Below are 17615 nucleotides of genomic sequence, written 5' to 3'. Positions count from 1 at the left end.
TCCTTAACAAGTAGTCTGTAAGTACTAAAATAAAAAAGCAAAAAGTATTTAGGTGGGAACCAAAATAGAAAAAATATTTCTTACCTTGATTGAAAAGAGGCTAGCAAAAAGCCACCAACCTGCATAGGGAAAACTGAATAATCCTTGTACACTTTTGATGATTGTAGAAAACTGAAGCTAAATTTCAAATACTTACCTTTCTAAGAATGTATGAATAACAAAAACAACTAAGATGTAAAAGTTTCAAAACTTGAAAAGTGGCTCATCCTTTTACCACCCAAAATTCAAAACAAAGTGGTCTGTCGGCTTTTCTCCCTCCAAAATTTAGGAAAGCACTCCTCCGTTCTCAAAACCTCCAAAATGAAGCCGTGGCAGAATGTTCTAGTCTGTAAATCAGCAGCCTCTCACCAACTTTTGCTCGCTCTCCTACGCAGCTCCTATTCTAGTAAACGCCCGCCGCCTTTATGTCCCCGCCCTCTGACATGATTAATTAACAGACTAGTTTGCTAGTCTAATAGACGAGCTGACTGGCTGCGAGAACAATCGAAAGGCTGTCTAAAAATCCTAAGTTACTGGGCTATTCTCATAAAGTATGGGCTATCTTTCTAACTTGATGTGTATGAAGTCAGTGCGAGACTGTCATTCGCGCGTACCTTGATCAAGGGACGGCTTTTAACCACATTCGAATTTGAATTGTGAAGGTGGATTAAGAATATTTGGAAAAGTCCTTATTGTGAGAAAACTTCAATGCTTTATAAACGCATTTATCCCGGTGAAATCCCTTTGCATGTTTTTCAAAAGCACGAAAAACTTTCAGAACGCTTCAAAGTAGATACTTACATCAAAGAGCTACAAAGAAAAATCAAACTGTGAAAGTGGGATCCTTGAAAGTGACATTTTATAGCACCGCAATTGAAAGTGTTGCTGTATCCATTTTAAACTCAAGAAAAATCAAAATCAAAATAATAACTTACTTTTGAATATTTCATTCTCAACCCCGACAATTCATGATTTTATTCTTTTTTGTCTTTTCTTAAGGCCGGCGCAAATGGAGCCAACATTTGATCCAACATTCGAAATTTTCAATGTAGGATCAAATGTTGGCTCCATTTGCATGCATCGAAAATTTACAACTTTTTAAGAAATTTTGAGAATTCAAATGTTGTAGGATGTTGGGTGAAGTTTGCTCACGATCAAACTTTTCTTATGACATTTTTGAAAAATAGACGATATCGGCTTTCCAGATTCTCCCTGAATGATTACCCATGATACATTGCGCAAAAGAATTCACGGAAAATATTGACTTACTGAATTTTTTTGCGCAATGCATCATGGGTAATCATTCGGGGAGAATTTCGTTAAGCCGATATCGTCTATTAATGTTGGGTCCATTTGCGCGAGTTTTGACCCAACATTTGATCAAAACCTCCGTGACGAGTGCAAAACAGCAATGGAGGGATTTATTCGAACGTTCGAATGTTCGAAATCGAACGTTTATGACAGTTTTCTAACGTTCGAATTTGCGAGAATTTTGGGCGTGTCATCAAAAAGGTTTCGAATCAGTTCAAAACAAAAAGAGAGAGAATACAAGAAAATTGCATCGCAAACCTCTATTGCATTTCCTATACTTCCTATAAGAAACTCTTTTCATTAGAGGATGAGCAGAAGCCTAGTCTTTTCTGTCTTCTCAAAACAAAACATTCAAACAAATCTTGAACGAAACATTCGAATGCGCATTCGTCAATATTATTATTAGCCAAATTCTGGAGCTGGGCCTCAGTTGAGTATGATAGGTAGATTTTGGGTTGGGAAATAGGTAAAAAGTAAAATTATACATAAACATGAGTGTTTGACTTCATGTTGTTTTTCTTATCTTTACCACCACAAAATTATCCGACAGATCAGAATTTATAAACTATTTTCAAGCATAAAAATGTTTGGCTGAAGCAAATTTTGTACAAATTTTATATATTTAATGATAAAGTAAAAAAATCTCAAATTTAATAATACATTAAATATATAATGCTTTGTGACAGTCTTGACAGTACTTTTTCTGTTGGGAAGTTGGAAGCTTTTCCACCGAACAGAGTTGAGCACTGATAACTAATAATCCAAATAAAAGAATAATTTTTATACAGTGCTTTAGGCATCATAACTTTGCCTTAAAATGCAATGACTACAAAGTGGATTTGTACCGTCAAGGGCTCTAACTTGGGACAGTCTGACAAAACATGGTCTCAGCAATTCGGCAATCATTTTACCGAACCTCCAAAGTCATTTAATTAACATAGTCGCAAATAATAGAAAACAAACTTGATACAGAGATTTAACAGTGCAAATACAGTCCAGAAAGTCAACCATCCCATGATATGACCACTCGTCCCAAGTTAGAGCCGTTGACGGTATGCCAGATATTCAAAACAATAACAATCCGTTATATGATATACACAGTCATGGCAATGTCTTAACGTGCTTTCAATTTTTGGACCTACCCCGGTGGGCTGTAGGTCCTATAAATTAACCTCTGTTCGTTCGTTCGTCCGTTCGTCCGTTCGTTACTAGCTTTTCTCGGGATTGGCTCATTAGTTTTTCCTAATTTTTGGCACAAAGATGCAAAATGGTAATGCCCAAAATGTGACGGAGCCCGATTTTCGAAAAAAATTCATTTCCGGCCGAAAATGCTGGAAATATGCCGGAAAAACCGGTTTTTTGGCATTTTCTCAAGATTTCATCATTAGTTTTTTCTGATTTTTTGCACGATGTGTATTAGCAATGCCTAAAACATGGATTAGTCCGATTTTTGAGAAAAATTCTATTCCGGCTGAAAATGCCGGAAATATCCTGGAAATCGCCGTTTTTGCAGATTTTCATTGGACTTTTTCCTTATATTTCGTTGTTTTTTCACACAAATACATTAGTTGTAGCAATGCCCACCATCAAGCATGGTTTAATTGTCAATAAAAGTGATTTTTGAAGCCGGAACTTTCTAAAAATCGCAGGAACAGCTTATTTTCGCCAGAAAAACGGTATTTCTTGAATTTCTCGAGCTGTACTTTATATTTTTTCATGAAATTTTGCACACTGATGCAAAATGACAATACCTAAAATGTGACGGAGCCCGATTTTCGAAAAATATTTTTTCCCGGCCGAAAATGCCAGAAATATGCCGGAAAACCGTTTTTTTTTTACATTTTCTCGAATTTTCATCTTTAGCTTTTTCTGATTTTTTGCAGAAAGATGCGTATTTGCAATGCTCAAAACATGGCCGAGTTCGATTTTTGAGAAAAAATTTTTTCCGGTTGAAAATGCCGGAAATCGCCGTCTTTGCAGATTTTCATTATATGTTTTCCTTGTATTTCTATGTTCTTCACACAAAAACATTATTGATAACAATGCTCACCATCAAGCATGATTCAATTGTCAATAAAACTGATTTTTGCGACCAGAACTTTCTATTAATTTTTCCCTACAACCCTTCCCTCTCCCCCCATCAACAATCAATGATGAATTTATTGCGTTATGCATTTTCGCTAAACGATATATTTTCTGAATGATTTTTTCTCCTTGCATTGCTATCTAACTTTCATCATCAGGTAGGTCCATTCAGCATCTAGCTTGTTTGTGGTACTTCCAAATTTTCAGAATTTTTGAGCACTTTCTTCAGATACGCTTATCCTTTTCTTGTCCTGGATCCAATCAAAACCTGCACGTAAAACGTACCCCAAAATCAGTCACTTTTATAACTCGGTCTTTGACGACTGGGAAGATTCAACGACAAAATTTTGAGAGTTAGAGTAAAGTTTTTCCTTCAGCGCAGTCAGTGATGAATCCGATCTGACAGATGGTGTCTCTTCAGTTGTCAGTGATTTTTGAGATGAATAAATTGAATCATGAAAGGGATTGGTGAAACCATGTTTGAACTATGAGCCTATATCTTAGATATCTCTCTCATATCAAAACTGTTCAATATACGATCGAAAAAATCTTTCCCAGCGGAATTCCAAGATAGGGAATGTTTGTGAAGCTATTATAGTCATTGTTTGCACCAATATAAAGTTACTTCTGCAAGTTAGTAGTCTCTATCAACAGCTTTCGAAAGCAGCAAAATTGACAAAAATACTTTGAGTGAAGTTTGTAAACAAAAAAGCAAGTTTCACACATTCATCATGTTCAAAAAGTATTGTGTGTTATTCCAATGTATGATAGAAGTCTATTCCAATACATTTGATGTTGGTTCCAAGCAGTATTCTTCTTTTTTCTTCCCAAGAATCACCAAATCTACTCAAAAAGCACTGTTTTGCAGTGCTTCCCCAGCCAAAAATGTAAACAAAATGGCTTCCGCCTCGATTTTTGTCCCGACACGCGCATCAACTGCAGCGCAGCGAGCGGCTCCAGAATTTGGCTAATTATAATGTAACAAAGTTCTAGGCGCACGAGGGCCTCTGGAACTGATCGTGATTATACAACGTATTTTACAATTGTCTTGTGTTGAATCTTTTCGGGTGTTTACTCCATGCAGTGTTGAGTCTTTCTTTGAAGACTTTGACTGTCTTTGCTTCAGCGACATCTTTTGGTAATTTATTCCAGGTTGGTATAGTTCGATAAAAGAAGGAATTCGTTTGTACACCACGGAGTCCATCGCTTCCAAAGTTTGGAATCATCTCAAAGTTGTGCCTTCTGTTTGGTCGCGTTCGACGGGCTATCTTGTTTGGGATGGTATCTTTTTCGTAATAGTTGATGTGCTTGTAAAGTTGGACCATGTCACAAAAGTGTCTTCTAAACACGAGTGTAGGAAGATCTAATTCACGCAATCGTTTTGAACAAGTTTTGTTGCCCGTCTTTGTACTCCTTCAATCAGATTTACGTGTTTACGTAGAAACGGAGACCATACTGACTGAGCGTACTCCAGATGCGGGCGAACAAACGTACAATACAATGTTTCAAATGTACTTGTACTCATGTTTACAAATCCTCGATCGATTATACCAAGTATCGCGTTTGCTTTTTTGACTTGCTTTGCAATGTGTTCTTCAAATATAAGTTCTGAGTCAATGAGGATTCCAAGATCTTTTTCTTCAAAGACGTGTTCCAATTGGCGTCCATCTAGGGAATATGGATGAGCATGTTTGATGTTTCCAAACTTTCCTAGCGTCAGAACGTGACACTTTTCAGGATGGAATTGTAATAGCCAGTCTTTCGACCATTCTACAAGTGTGTCTATATCATTCTGAAGGGAAACAGAGTCTTCGATGCAGTTGACTTCTTTGAAGATTTTGGTATCATCAGCAAACAGTAGGATCAATGAGATGACCTTTTCAGGAAGATCATTGATGTATAGCACGAACAGTATTGGTCCCAGTACACTACCCTGTGGAATACCACTCACTACAGGGTCTGTAGTCGAGAAGGACTGGTTCACATTTACTGATTGTGTTCGACCTGTTAGAAATGACGATATCCGTTTTAAGATTGAACCGTTGATGCCATATGCTCATAGTTTCTTGCATAGTCGACGGTTGGGTACAGTGTCGAAAGCCTTAGCAAAATCGAAGTAGATACTATCAACAACGTTTCCTTTCGAGATGCTCTTATAACATTTATCCAGATAGTACAAAAGCTGTGTCACGGTTGAACGGTTGTTAATGAAGCCATATTGTTTGTTCGATAAAAGATTATGATCAGAAAGGTGCTTCATGATGTGTTTCCTCAGTATTGATTCCATTAATTTGCACACTACCGATGTCAAACTAACAGGTCGATAATTGACTGCCAAATTCTGATGTCCCTTGTTTTTTAGATAGGTGTGACATGTGCCACCTTCCAATCTCGTGGTAATGAGCCTTCAACTAAAGATTTTTTCATGATTACAGCTAAGGGCAGAGACAGATAGTCAGATAATTCCGCTAGTATCCTAGGGTGTATTTCGTCTGGACCGAATGACTTATTATGGTTGAGCTCTTTCAATTGATTCTGTACCATCTCCTCAGAGATATGAATATCTCCGATGGATGAATCAGTTCTCTTTTCAAATTCAGGAAGCTCACCTACTGCTTCTTTTGTGAATACACTGCAGAACTGTCGTTGAAGTATATTGGCTTTTTCGTGATCTTCATGCTTTAACGATGTTTTGACATTTGGTGATTCAAGTAGTGATGAAACTGTACTAGAAGATTTCATCTTGTTACGCACATGTGACCAGAAGATCTTCGGTTTGGTCTTTGCGTTATCTCAAATTCTTTGTTCGTAGTTCCTGTGAGCTTGTCTCATCAATTTGTTCACTCTGTTTCTTACAGGGGTGTATTTTGCTCGATTGTATTCTTTTTCTTCGGGCGATGATTTCATCCATTTCCGATGGAGGCGTCTCTTCTCTGCTATTTCTTTCCGAAGTTGAACTCCAATAGGTATTTTACCTTTCTTCTTCCAGTTTTGACCACCGATGATCTTTATGGGTACAAAACGGTTTCGTATATCCAAAATCTTCTTTCGGGAAAGCTGCCAAAGCTCCTCGGTTGACTTAGAATTAGCCATCTCGGGAAATTGCTTGTACCAATCATCAGAGTTGAGATCTTGTTTCATTGCTTCATAGTCTGCGTCCTCGTACTTGTATCTTTCTGACTTAGGTTTCAATACAGCATCACATTTGATACTGAAGGTCAAGCAACTATGATCGCTTAAACACAAAGGACTGAGATACTCTAGACATAGAGCTTGGTTAGCTTCACCTGTTAGAATGAGATCGACTAAAGATGGGTCGTCAGTCCCACGGCATCTGGTTGGTTCGTCTACACTTTGGTGGAGAAAGGAGTCGCGAAGGGCTTCAAGAAATTTTTCTTCTTTACTTTCCTCGAGATGTGGCGTCGTCCAATTTTTCCAATTGATTGTTGGGAAGTTAAAGTCCCCGACAAAGCATTTATGAGAGTATTTGTTGTTTGATGCGATATCTTTGATTAGATGATTCAACTTGTCGTTATTTTCAGCTGACGTGTCATTGTTCGTAGGGGAGCGATATATACAGGAGAAGACCGGGAGATCGTTTCCGGATAGACGAATTTCGATTGTGGATGCTTCATTGAAATTGACTTGGTTCATTGATTGGTTGACATCGGTGACCAAATGTTTGATCGATGAATGAGCAAGAATAATTATCCCGCGACCGTTGCCAGTGGTCATGTTCGTATGACTGACACATTTATAATGTTTAAGCTCGTGTTCGTGTAGCTCTCGCAGTCCACCGTGCTTTGGTTTCACCTCACATATCGCAATGATGTGGGGATGATGTTTCTCTACATCAAGCACAAGTTGTCGCTTCTTCTCGGGTGTTAGCGTGTCGGCATTGCAATAAAAGATCCTGATTTCGTTGATCTTTATTTCAACATCATCTACTTGATTTACGTTATGGTTTACTTTATTAATGTGACCTTGGTTAAAGATTATTTAAAAAACGCCACCTTCTTTTAAACGCCCCTCTTGAATAAACACAAGAAAAAATCATCAAATCACACGCGTGTGAAATTCGATAATCACAAATTGTGAAATTGCTATTTCCCACGCGAATCACTTTCCAACTTTCACATGAGTGGGAAATACTAAAAACTCAAACGCATTTTTTGAACTGTGAAATTGGATATCACATGCGTTAAATCAAGTATCCAAAAAAATTTAGATTAACCACACACGCGTGTGTTTTGCTATTTCACAAATGTGAAATCGAGTACCCCAAAAGGTTTTGATCAAACGTACACGCGTGTGTTTTGCTATTTCACAAATGTGAAATCGAGTACCCCAAAAGGTTTTGATCAAACGTACACGCGTGTGTTTTGCTATTTCACAAATGTGAAATCGAGTACCCCAAAAGGTTTTGATCAAACGTACACGCGTGTGTTTTGCTATTTCACAAATGTGAAATCGAGTACCCCAAAAGGTTTTGATCAAACGTACACGCGTGTGTTTTGCTATTTCACAAATGTGAAATCGAGTACCCCAAAAGGTTTTGATCAAACGTACACGCGTGTGTTTTGCTATTTCACAAATGTGAAATCGAGTACCCCAAAAGGTTTTGATCAAACGTACACGCGTGTGTTTTGCTATTTCACAAATGTGAAATCGAGTACCCCAAAAGGTTTTGATCAAACGTACACGCGTGTGTTTTGCTATTTCACAAATGTGAAATCGAGTACCCCAAAAGGTTTTGATCAAACGTACACGCGTGTGTTTTGCTATTTCACAAATGTGAAATCGAGTACCCCAAAAGGTTTTGATCAAACGTACACGCGTGTGTTTTGCTATTTCACAATGTGAAATCGAGTACCCCAAAAGGTTTTGATCAAACGTACACGCGTGTGTTTTGCTATTTCACAAATGTGAAATCGAGTACCCCAAAAGGTTTTGATCAAACGTACACGCGTGTGTTTTGCTATTTCACAAATGTGAAATCGAGTACCCCAAAAGGTTTTGATCAAACGTACACGCGTGTGTTTTGCTATTTCACAAATGTGAAATCGAGTACCCCAAAAGGTTTTGATCAAACGTACACGCGTGTGTTTTGCTATTTCACAAATGTGAAATCGAGTACCCCAAAAGGTTTTGATCAAACGTACACGCGTGTGTTTTGCTATTTCACAAATGTGAAATCGAGTACCCCAAAAGGTTTTGATCAAACGTACACGCGTGTGTTTTGCTATTTCACAAATGTGAAATCGAGTACCCAAAAGGTTTTGATCAAACGTACACGCGTGTGTTTTGCTATTTCACAAATGTGAAATCGAGTACCCCAAAAGGTTTTGATCAAACGTACACGCGTGTGTTTTGCTATTTCACAAATGTGAAATCGAGTACCCCAAAAGGTTTTGATCAAACGTACACGCGTGTGTTTTGCTATTTCACAAATGTGAAATCGAGTACCCCAAAAGGTTTTGATCAAACGTACACGCCTCGGGTAAGTTATGGCATGTCTTAAAATTACCATAATTTTTAGATCGCATTAGCCGACAGAAAACGACCAAACAAATGACTGAACCTGAAGGCTACTATGATGAAGTTTGTAACCTGATGTGTGACCTAATTGTTTTTTCGCTCATTTTCGCGAAAAACCGCAAAAACTGATTATGACGTCATAATCGATGAAGTCATAAAAACTAAAAATTGAATTTCTCAAGAATGGTTTATCCAATTGTTATCAAACTTTCACCGAACATGTATCTCACTAAAAGTCAATCATTTGAAAAAAAAGTTTTTCGAATTTTTGATGACATCAGCAGAAATTAGTAAAAAATTAAAAATCCTATTTTTTGCTGACGTTATCAAAATATTGAAAAAAAATTTTTTCAAGTGATCGACTTTAGTGAGATACATCTTTGGTGAAAGTTTGATAACAATTGGATAAACCATTCTTGAGAAATTCGATTTTCAGTTTTTATGACGTCATCGATTATGACGTCATAATCAGTTTTTGCGGTTTTTCGTGAAAATGAGCGAAAAAACAATTAGGTCACACATCAGGTTACAAACTTCATCATAGTAGCCTTCAGGTTCAGTCATTTTTTTGGTCATTTTCTGTCGACTAATGCGATCTAAAAATTATGGTAATTTTCAGTTTTTGAGACATGCCATAACTTACCCGAGGCGTGTGTTTTGCTATTTCACAAACGCTCCTCCTGATTTCTAAAAAAAATAAAAAACGCTCAGGGCGTTTCGAAGTAACACCGTAACTGATGTTGATGAGGCGAAAGCAGCCACCGAGGGCAAAAGAAGAAAAAGCTGTTCCGGAGACCCCCCTCAGCTGGAAATGGCCTAGGTGTTCCGGGAAATTTTCAAAAAATTTGCTCCTGGAAATACATAGCTGTTCCCTGGAAAAATCGTGAAAGCTCTATATCAGCTTTCCAGCTGGAAATTCACATGTGTTCCGGGTTGATTCCATGTAATTTTCACAACTGATATAGAACTTGGCAGCTGTTCCTGTAGCCAACTAGCTGGAAATCTGGAGCTGTTCCGGTCGAGATTAAGTTTTTTTTTCTGGACAAAGATCGAAAGATTGAGCTGTTCCTTGAATTAGCCAGCTGGAAATTTAGAGCTGTTCCGGTCGATTTTTCGGAGCTGCTCCTTAGACAGTTTAAAACAAGACGCTCCTGGAAAACTTCCCTACTGGAGTAGGAACAGCTAAATTTTTTGCTGGCAAATTGAAAAAAATTGAAAAAAATGAGCTGTTCCTCTACAGTAGGGCACTTTTCCAGGAGCGATTTGTGTTCCGAGCTGTCTTAATTTAAAAACTCTTGATTTAAAAACACGGGGGTAACATAAAATGTAAGCTATGATAGCAAGCAATTGTAAAATTAGAAAAAAATTTCTACCATAACTTTCACAGTTTAGAAAATTACATCGTTTGAATGAGAGTTTTACAAAATCATGAAAGTAGCAGAAAATAAAATGCCAGCGTAAAACTAAACTATCTAGTAACCCCCGTCTTTACACAAAGTAAGAAAATAGAATTTGCAAAATTTGCAAAATGGTAGCAGAGTGGCGCGAAACTATTTTGTTCTGGTTGGTATCGAAGTACAAACTTTGCAAAAGTTAAAGCTATTTCAAAGTAAATCTTAACCTAACATCATGATCCTTGCCACAAATCACTGATTAACTGTATGAAACGCTTTTGCAGTTATTCTCGAAGAAACTGGGGAGGATATTTTTGTGGTTCTTTGAGCAAAAATGGACTAATCTTTTAACAACTCAACTCATCTTGGTGGATCACAACTGAATAAAATGAAACACTGTCAAGAAAAATACTGAAAACATCAAACTTCAAAACTGACAAGCATGACCAGGTATGTTTTTTTTTTCACTTTTCAGTTCTATACCAGACTCTCCCACTCTATACAATCGATAACTTTTTCCCAACCATTGTTCATTGATGACCAATCAATAACTGATTGATTGATTGGATATCGACTGATGGTGATGGGGAATCAAGCCTGTTCTATAAATAATTTGCTATGTCTTTTTTTACCAATGTTTTGTTCAATGGATAGGCAACCAAACCTCACTTCTCAAAAATTAAAAAAGATTATCAAGTTAATATTCAGGGAAATTTTTTTTCGATTTTTCAGATGACACCCCCGCAAAAATAAGTCTGAATGGAAATCTGAAAAGGCGGCCCTCCACATAGAACGTACGCACTAAGAGGGAGGGGGATCTTCTCAAAAGCTTGTGCTTTTGACAGGGGGAGGGGTGTCAATGGAAATTTTACGTACTCGGGTAACTTAATGCGCGTGTCCCAATTTCTTCAAAAACTACTTATATTTCTACATTTCTTTTTGTATTTATGACGTCATAATTAGGTTTTCTTAACCCCATTCAACCTAAGCTTTTAGAGGCGGTTCAGAACTAGGGGAAAACTACGTATTTACTAGAGGGGGTATAGCCATTTGTGTACGCTTGCGTACAGGGGGAGGGGTACTTGATTTTCAACATCTTAGTGTGTACGTACTACGGGGACGGCCCCAAGGTCTAAGCCGTGAATTTTTTTTTACAAGGTGGTATTCCAAAAATCCTATGTCAGACTTTCTGAAACACTGAGTTGAGCTGAAGTTAATTCCTTTTTTAAGTTTAATTTTTCTAAAGTTTGCAGAATGAATTGAAAATGTTTTCAAAAATATTTTTCAGAGGGTCTGAATCCTAAAAAAATGATTTTTGAGATTTTAAGTCAGGAAACCAGTTTTTAAAAAATCTAATCAATTCATTGCATGCCAAACAACAATTTCCCTGAAAATTTCAAGTCAAAGTCTTTATCTGATTCTGAGATATTCCTGACAAGGTACATGCAAACCTGAGAAAAATGTGGCTGCGTGTTAAAAGGCTGAACGGTGCGATACAACGCAAACGAAATACAAACTAAAAGGTCCTCTTCAGCCACAGTACAAAAATCAACAAAAACGTGTTGCGCTTAAATCAGTAAACAAAGCAAATTTTGTTGTGATCTTGCAAAAACATAAAATTTGGGTGAAGACTGCCACAAAACTGTGACAAATTGTTCATTGATACACGTTTTTTTTTTTAAGAAACACACTTTTAAGAAACATGAGGCTCAGAATGCCTAAAAACTAAGAAACATCTGAGAAACATGCCGAGGCTGAGAATGATAAAATAACATTTTTTAATCCAGCCTTATATAAGGCTGATTATGTCAAAAAGACAACATGTAAGAAACATTTAAGGCTCAAAAGGCTGATTTCTTAAGAAACATTGAGGCTGCTTGGTAAAACTAGTTTCTTAAAAAAAAAAACGTGTAGTCCAGGATGACTCTGTAGCCATAAAAACCTTTCTGGTGCATATTTTCATTCACATAGACTTGAATTGACAATGAGCTGACTTGACCTAAGGTGGTTATGAGTAGTGGAGAATGTTATCTTGAGAAGTTATGTCCAGTTCATTATAATTCACATTTCCATCTTTGTTACATCATGTTGTACTTGGATTTATATCTACTACAAACCATTATGTCAGCTACTAAAAGCACCCATCCAGCCCAATGCGCAAAACAAAATGGTGGCAACTTAAGAGTTTTACGCAGAAATCAAACATAACCACATACAACCAAAGTACAGCAATTTTCTAGCGAGATTTTTTTCTGTTGCTAGGGGGATTTTTTAAGCACCAAGCAGGAAAAAAATGCTCACCGCAGCCTGAATGATAAAGATATCACTCTGAAATTTTCAGGGGATGTTCAGAAAGACTAATGGATCTAAAAATACCCAAAAATCGAAATTCAATTATTTTTTCGATGATTTTAAATTTGGCAGTAGACCGCCACCTTAAATTTCAAAAAATGTCAAAGGGCCACATGTTTACCACAATCAAAAGAAGCAAAATTTAATCCTCATGAAAATTAATCCAATTGGAGTATCAAAGTCGATTGATATCCAATCCATCAATTGGTTTTCGGTTGGTTATTAAGTGAAAGAAAGCTGTCGATTGTATTTAGTGAGAGTCTGGTCCATGTGATTTTTACATAATTTCTTGTGCCAATGATTAAAACATTTTTTAATATTATGGTATTATTACACTTTTTTTGGATTAGTAAAAGTTCAATGTAAAAATTTTAATCAACCTTTTGGACTTTGAAGATTTTATTTTAAAATTTTTGTGTGAGTTTCACAGCTAAGTAGCTGTACGTATGTGTCGTATATTAAGAGTTCATTATTGTGTTTGTCAATCAAGAAACTTTTCTTGATGACAAACTTTATTTTCTGGGAATTAACAAGTAATCTTTGGTAACATCTGATCAGATTTTTATTAGATTGGTATTGTGTTGCCATGGTGCTTGTGTCACAGTATGTGACATTGAAAACCAAAATCAATAATCAATGGATGATTGATGACAAATCGATAACAATTAATGAAAAATCAATTACCATCGATACACTGGAAGTTAATTGATAAAGATCGATTGTTAATCGTCAGAACCAATTCCGAAAGGTAGTCGATAGTAATTGATACCTCATCAATAACAATTGATTTTGCATCAGTATCCTGGATTATTGATTCTGATATTTATGATCAATTAGATCATTTATGACTTCCTCAAATTGTTTATCTGAGACTTATTCATTACTGGTTCATCTGAAACCCTTCACAAAGGGGTGAAATACTTAAAGATATATTAAATAACTAAAAATAATTGTTAACGTTAAAACACAAATAGAATATAATTAAAATGATGATACTGCTGTCTGGCTGTATTCTGAGACTTAAGATATTTTCTGTGTTTTTGGATAACTTTGGGAAGGCTTGGTACTTTTTTAAATCAAATGACCCAAAAGATTCATATATCTAAAAAACAAGGGGGTTTGGATACAAGATTATGGGCGACGACGCGCTTCTCGAACTATGCTGAACTTAGTTACCTTTTTTTGCTCAGAATATAATATATTTTTATATTTCATATTATTGCTAATTTTACCATTTATATATATACATTTTAAGATAAACAGCAATGTGACAGACGTTTTTGCGAGTTACCTATATCTTGTCATTTTCTCTAAAATGAAATTGTCTCTCGGGATTGACATGTTGTGACGCGCTCCTTCTTCAAAGGCGTTTTTGCGAGCAACAATACTTTCCCTTTGAGATGGTTTATGCTAGATTACAAAGGGGATCATTAAATGAATCGATACGGCTACACATTTTAGCCACATTAAAAACCAAAGTTCCTTCCTAATAAAGTTAGCCGGTATCTTTTGACGTAGTGGTCACGATTGTCTTTTTGACATCAATAATAAGGTTTTAAATGTGTCAAGCAGAAAGTAACACTTTGGCATTGCACTTAACACTTCTTTGGAGATGAAACCTTTTTGTTCTAGTTAGGGGATGAAAAGAGTTCTCAACTTCAGTTGAGCTACAATCTGACAATGTCTGTCTGTGTGTCTGTGTGTCTGTCTGTCTGTCTGTCTGTCACAAAAACTTTAGGGCAGCCTGGAGACTTCAAAAATGCTTGGATTTGGCTGAAATTTGGCACACTTGTTCCTTGGGTGAATATCTGGGGGTTATTTTTTCATTTTTTGAAAATTTTGATTTTTGGGGCCTGGGGACGAGTTTTTCGCCAAAACGAGGCTAAAACTTTGGGGCAGCTTGGAGACTTCAAAAATGGTCGGATTTGGCTGAAATCTTGCACACTTGATCCTTGGGCAAATCCCTGGGGTGTTTTTTTCATTTTTTCAAAATTTTGATTTTTGGGGCCTGGGGATGAGTTTTTCGCCAAAACGAGGCTTAAACTTTGGGGCAGCCTGGAGACTTCAAAAATTGTTCGATTTGGCTGAGATTTTGCACACTTGTTCCTTGGGTGAATATCTGGGTTTTTTTTTTCATTTTTTGAAAATTTTGATTTTTGGGGCCTGGGGACGAGTTTTTTGCCAAAAGGAGGCTAAAACCCAAAATGCTATAATTTTTCTTAAGCCATTAAGTTTACAATTGGGTCTACGAATGATTTCAAAGATACTGAAGTTGAGCCAGTGCGGTTAGCACGTTCGACATAAGTCATACTTTTCATAAAGTAGTGATCTTTAGGTTTGTACATGTAATGAATACCTTTACTTTCAATCGAAGTTGTTGAAAAGATATGAGGCATTGTTTGCAAAATATACTATTTAAGATGTACACACAGTAATATATCTTTAACTGATATATCTTTTTATTTCAGCTATAAAGAATTGACCTGGACATGAATTCAAAGCTCCAAGATTTCAAAAAGCAGAAATTGGTATGGTTTTTATTGAACATTTGAATTTGAGAGTTTAATTGAATTGACTGCACTAATTTGTTTACTATTTATTGGGTGTTCTGACATTTAAAATCCATACAGGGGGTGGACAAAACTTTTCAAGCAAAAAATAATAATTAGTTAAAATGGGTACATACTAGATACCCCTTGAAAATGTCAAAACTATAAAAAAAACTTGGAAAAAGTTCTTCATACCTTTTAAGTGAGTGTGCACGGGTTTTAAGATAACTTTTAGCCCCTTGACTTTCCTTAAACCCCAGGTTGCCCCAGGGAAAAGTTCGTTTACCCTTCTGTATGGATATAAAATGTAATGGGTCATAGTTTCCTGTTCTGTACTATAAAAATTGAAATTTATTTACGACGAAAATTTTAAGTAGCACGCATATGACACCGCGCTAGTGGTTGCCTCTCATCCATACACTTCTTCTTTCATGATACCTGCTTTAACCATTGCCTATTAATCAAGCACTTCCGTTTCCATTTCAGTTATCAACTGGACGATGGACATGAAGTGAAATGGGATGAGATTCAAAATACCAATGATGCTTTCAGTGATAAGACTGCTGCAGGAGAAAACATAACGCAAGACTTCAATTGTAATGGCTATGGATGATTCAGCTTTTGAAATCTTTAGAACAGTCCATGTTTTAAAATGATATATTGTCAGACAATCCAACTCAAACGTTTACGATGAAGTAACTATTGCATCCAGTATACTCATTTAGCTAACCGGATATGTCAAGAATGTTTCTCTTTCAAATAAACTTTCTCCCCTTTAAAATTGACCTCCTCTTTTTGTACAAGCCGCCCCTTCTTTTGAATTCAGTAAAACTTTCAAACCCATTATTGTCAAGGGGGTATGACCACTGTATTTTTATTTTATACCCCCCCCCCCTAAAAAACTTATGATTTATTACCGTTTTGCCTTGAAACGCAAAAAAACAACTCAAGTTACCCAGAGTCGTGGTTTTACAAGTTAGGTTAACTGACTATGGACTATTTATTCCGTACGAGTACAGGGTATATGATTATCAAAATTTCTCTTTGATACATGTTTCTATATATTCTATATAATATATATTATTTTTTTCAATTTATTGTTTTTAACTTAATTAAATTCTTTTCAAAATTGGAAATATATGTGAAGAAACAAGATTTTCTTTCAACCTAAATTCAACTAGGAGATCTTTCGTCTCTATTGGTACATAATCAGTACTGCCTATACATTTGAAATATGTGTACCTATTTCTTACCCTGTAAAGTAACCAAATTCTTTCCATCGAGAGTGAATGGTATGAATTTTAACTATTAACTACTGCAAAATGCGAATATATCCTCTTTTTCTATAACTATAAATGATATGCCTCCCGGAAACTAATATTCTCGATAATAATTCGATTATTTCTACTGAAAAATAAGTTCCACAATACATGAACCCAAAAGCTGCCTCGGAAATGCTTAGATAGAGAGATTTACAAAGCTGAAAATGCTTTGACGGATGCTTATATCCTAAGCAAAGTTTTAAAGAAATTTCGAAAATCCTGCCAAAAACAAACAAATTCTGAAAATGAAGGCTCAAAGTAATGTTTAGCTTGTGTTTAAATTTTTGCCATATATGAGCCTAGATATGCTTATAAAAAACATTTAAAAGTCTTTTCTATCACTACAGTACCCCTTACCTCGGACTGCGCAAATTAACTCTCAAAGTTGTTGTCCAAATAAATTTCCAGCTGGAAATACAGAGCTGTTCCTATTAAGTATCATAATCGCTCCTGGCAAATCGGAACAGCTATGTTTTGCTTTTTTATCTCCAGCTGGAAATAGAGAGCTGTTCCCTTGAAATAAAAAGATTGCCACTGGCGTTAGAACAGATACTTTCCTTTTTATCTCCAGCTGGAAATAGAGAGCTGTTCCTGTGGAATTACAAAGTTGCTCCTGGCAAATCGGAACAGCTATTTTAAGGAACAAAGCAAAAAGTTCTTTTGTAGAGCAGCTGTTCCTGACAATCTGGGACTTTTTCTAGACAAGATTTACTTTTCCAGCTGGAAATTTGGAGCTGTTCCGAAGAAGCTAAATATGTCAACTTTTTAGAAATATTCTCCTGGCTGGCAAATCGGAACAGCTATTTCGCCTTTTTGCCCCGGTGGCTGCTTCTGATGAGGAAAACCAAGGAAGAAGGTTGAATTTCTTTTTATTTTGGTCACGTGATCAATATCGATGGGTAATCTACAGGCGTTTAGCGGGGTACGTCACATTGCCATTCTACAGCAACGACTTCCCATTTTTATTAGCGAGGTTAAGCACTGGTATATTTTGACCGTAAAGTGCGATAAAGGCCTGTACATAA

General features: G+C 36.4%; 1 protein-coding gene and 1 long non-coding RNA gene across 2 annotated transcripts in view; both read left to right on the top strand.

The window, feature by feature from the left end:
* The window catches only part of LOC136822839 (DNA polymerase subunit gamma-1-like), a 63116-nt gene that overhangs the window by 28009 nt on the left and 17492 nt on the right, over positions 1-17615 (top strand). The gene's annotated exons all lie outside the window — the stretch shown is intronic.
* Positions 10736-16440, top strand: LOC136822842 (uncharacterized). Its single transcript, XR_010848949.1, has 3 exons — positions 10736-10817; positions 15188-15247; positions 15755-16440. It is a non-coding gene; the product is annotated as an uncharacterized lncRNA (long non-coding RNA).

Source organism: Clytia hemisphaerica, unplaced genomic scaffold (assembly GCF_902728285.1).
Source record: "Clytia hemisphaerica strain Z4C2 unplaced genomic scaffold, Clytia hemisphaerica genome assembly, whole genome shotgun sequence".
Lineage (NCBI taxonomy): Eukaryota > Metazoa > Cnidaria > Hydrozoa > Leptothecata > Clytiidae > Clytia > Clytia hemisphaerica.
This window is presented reverse-complemented; position numbering and strand designations above follow the sequence as displayed.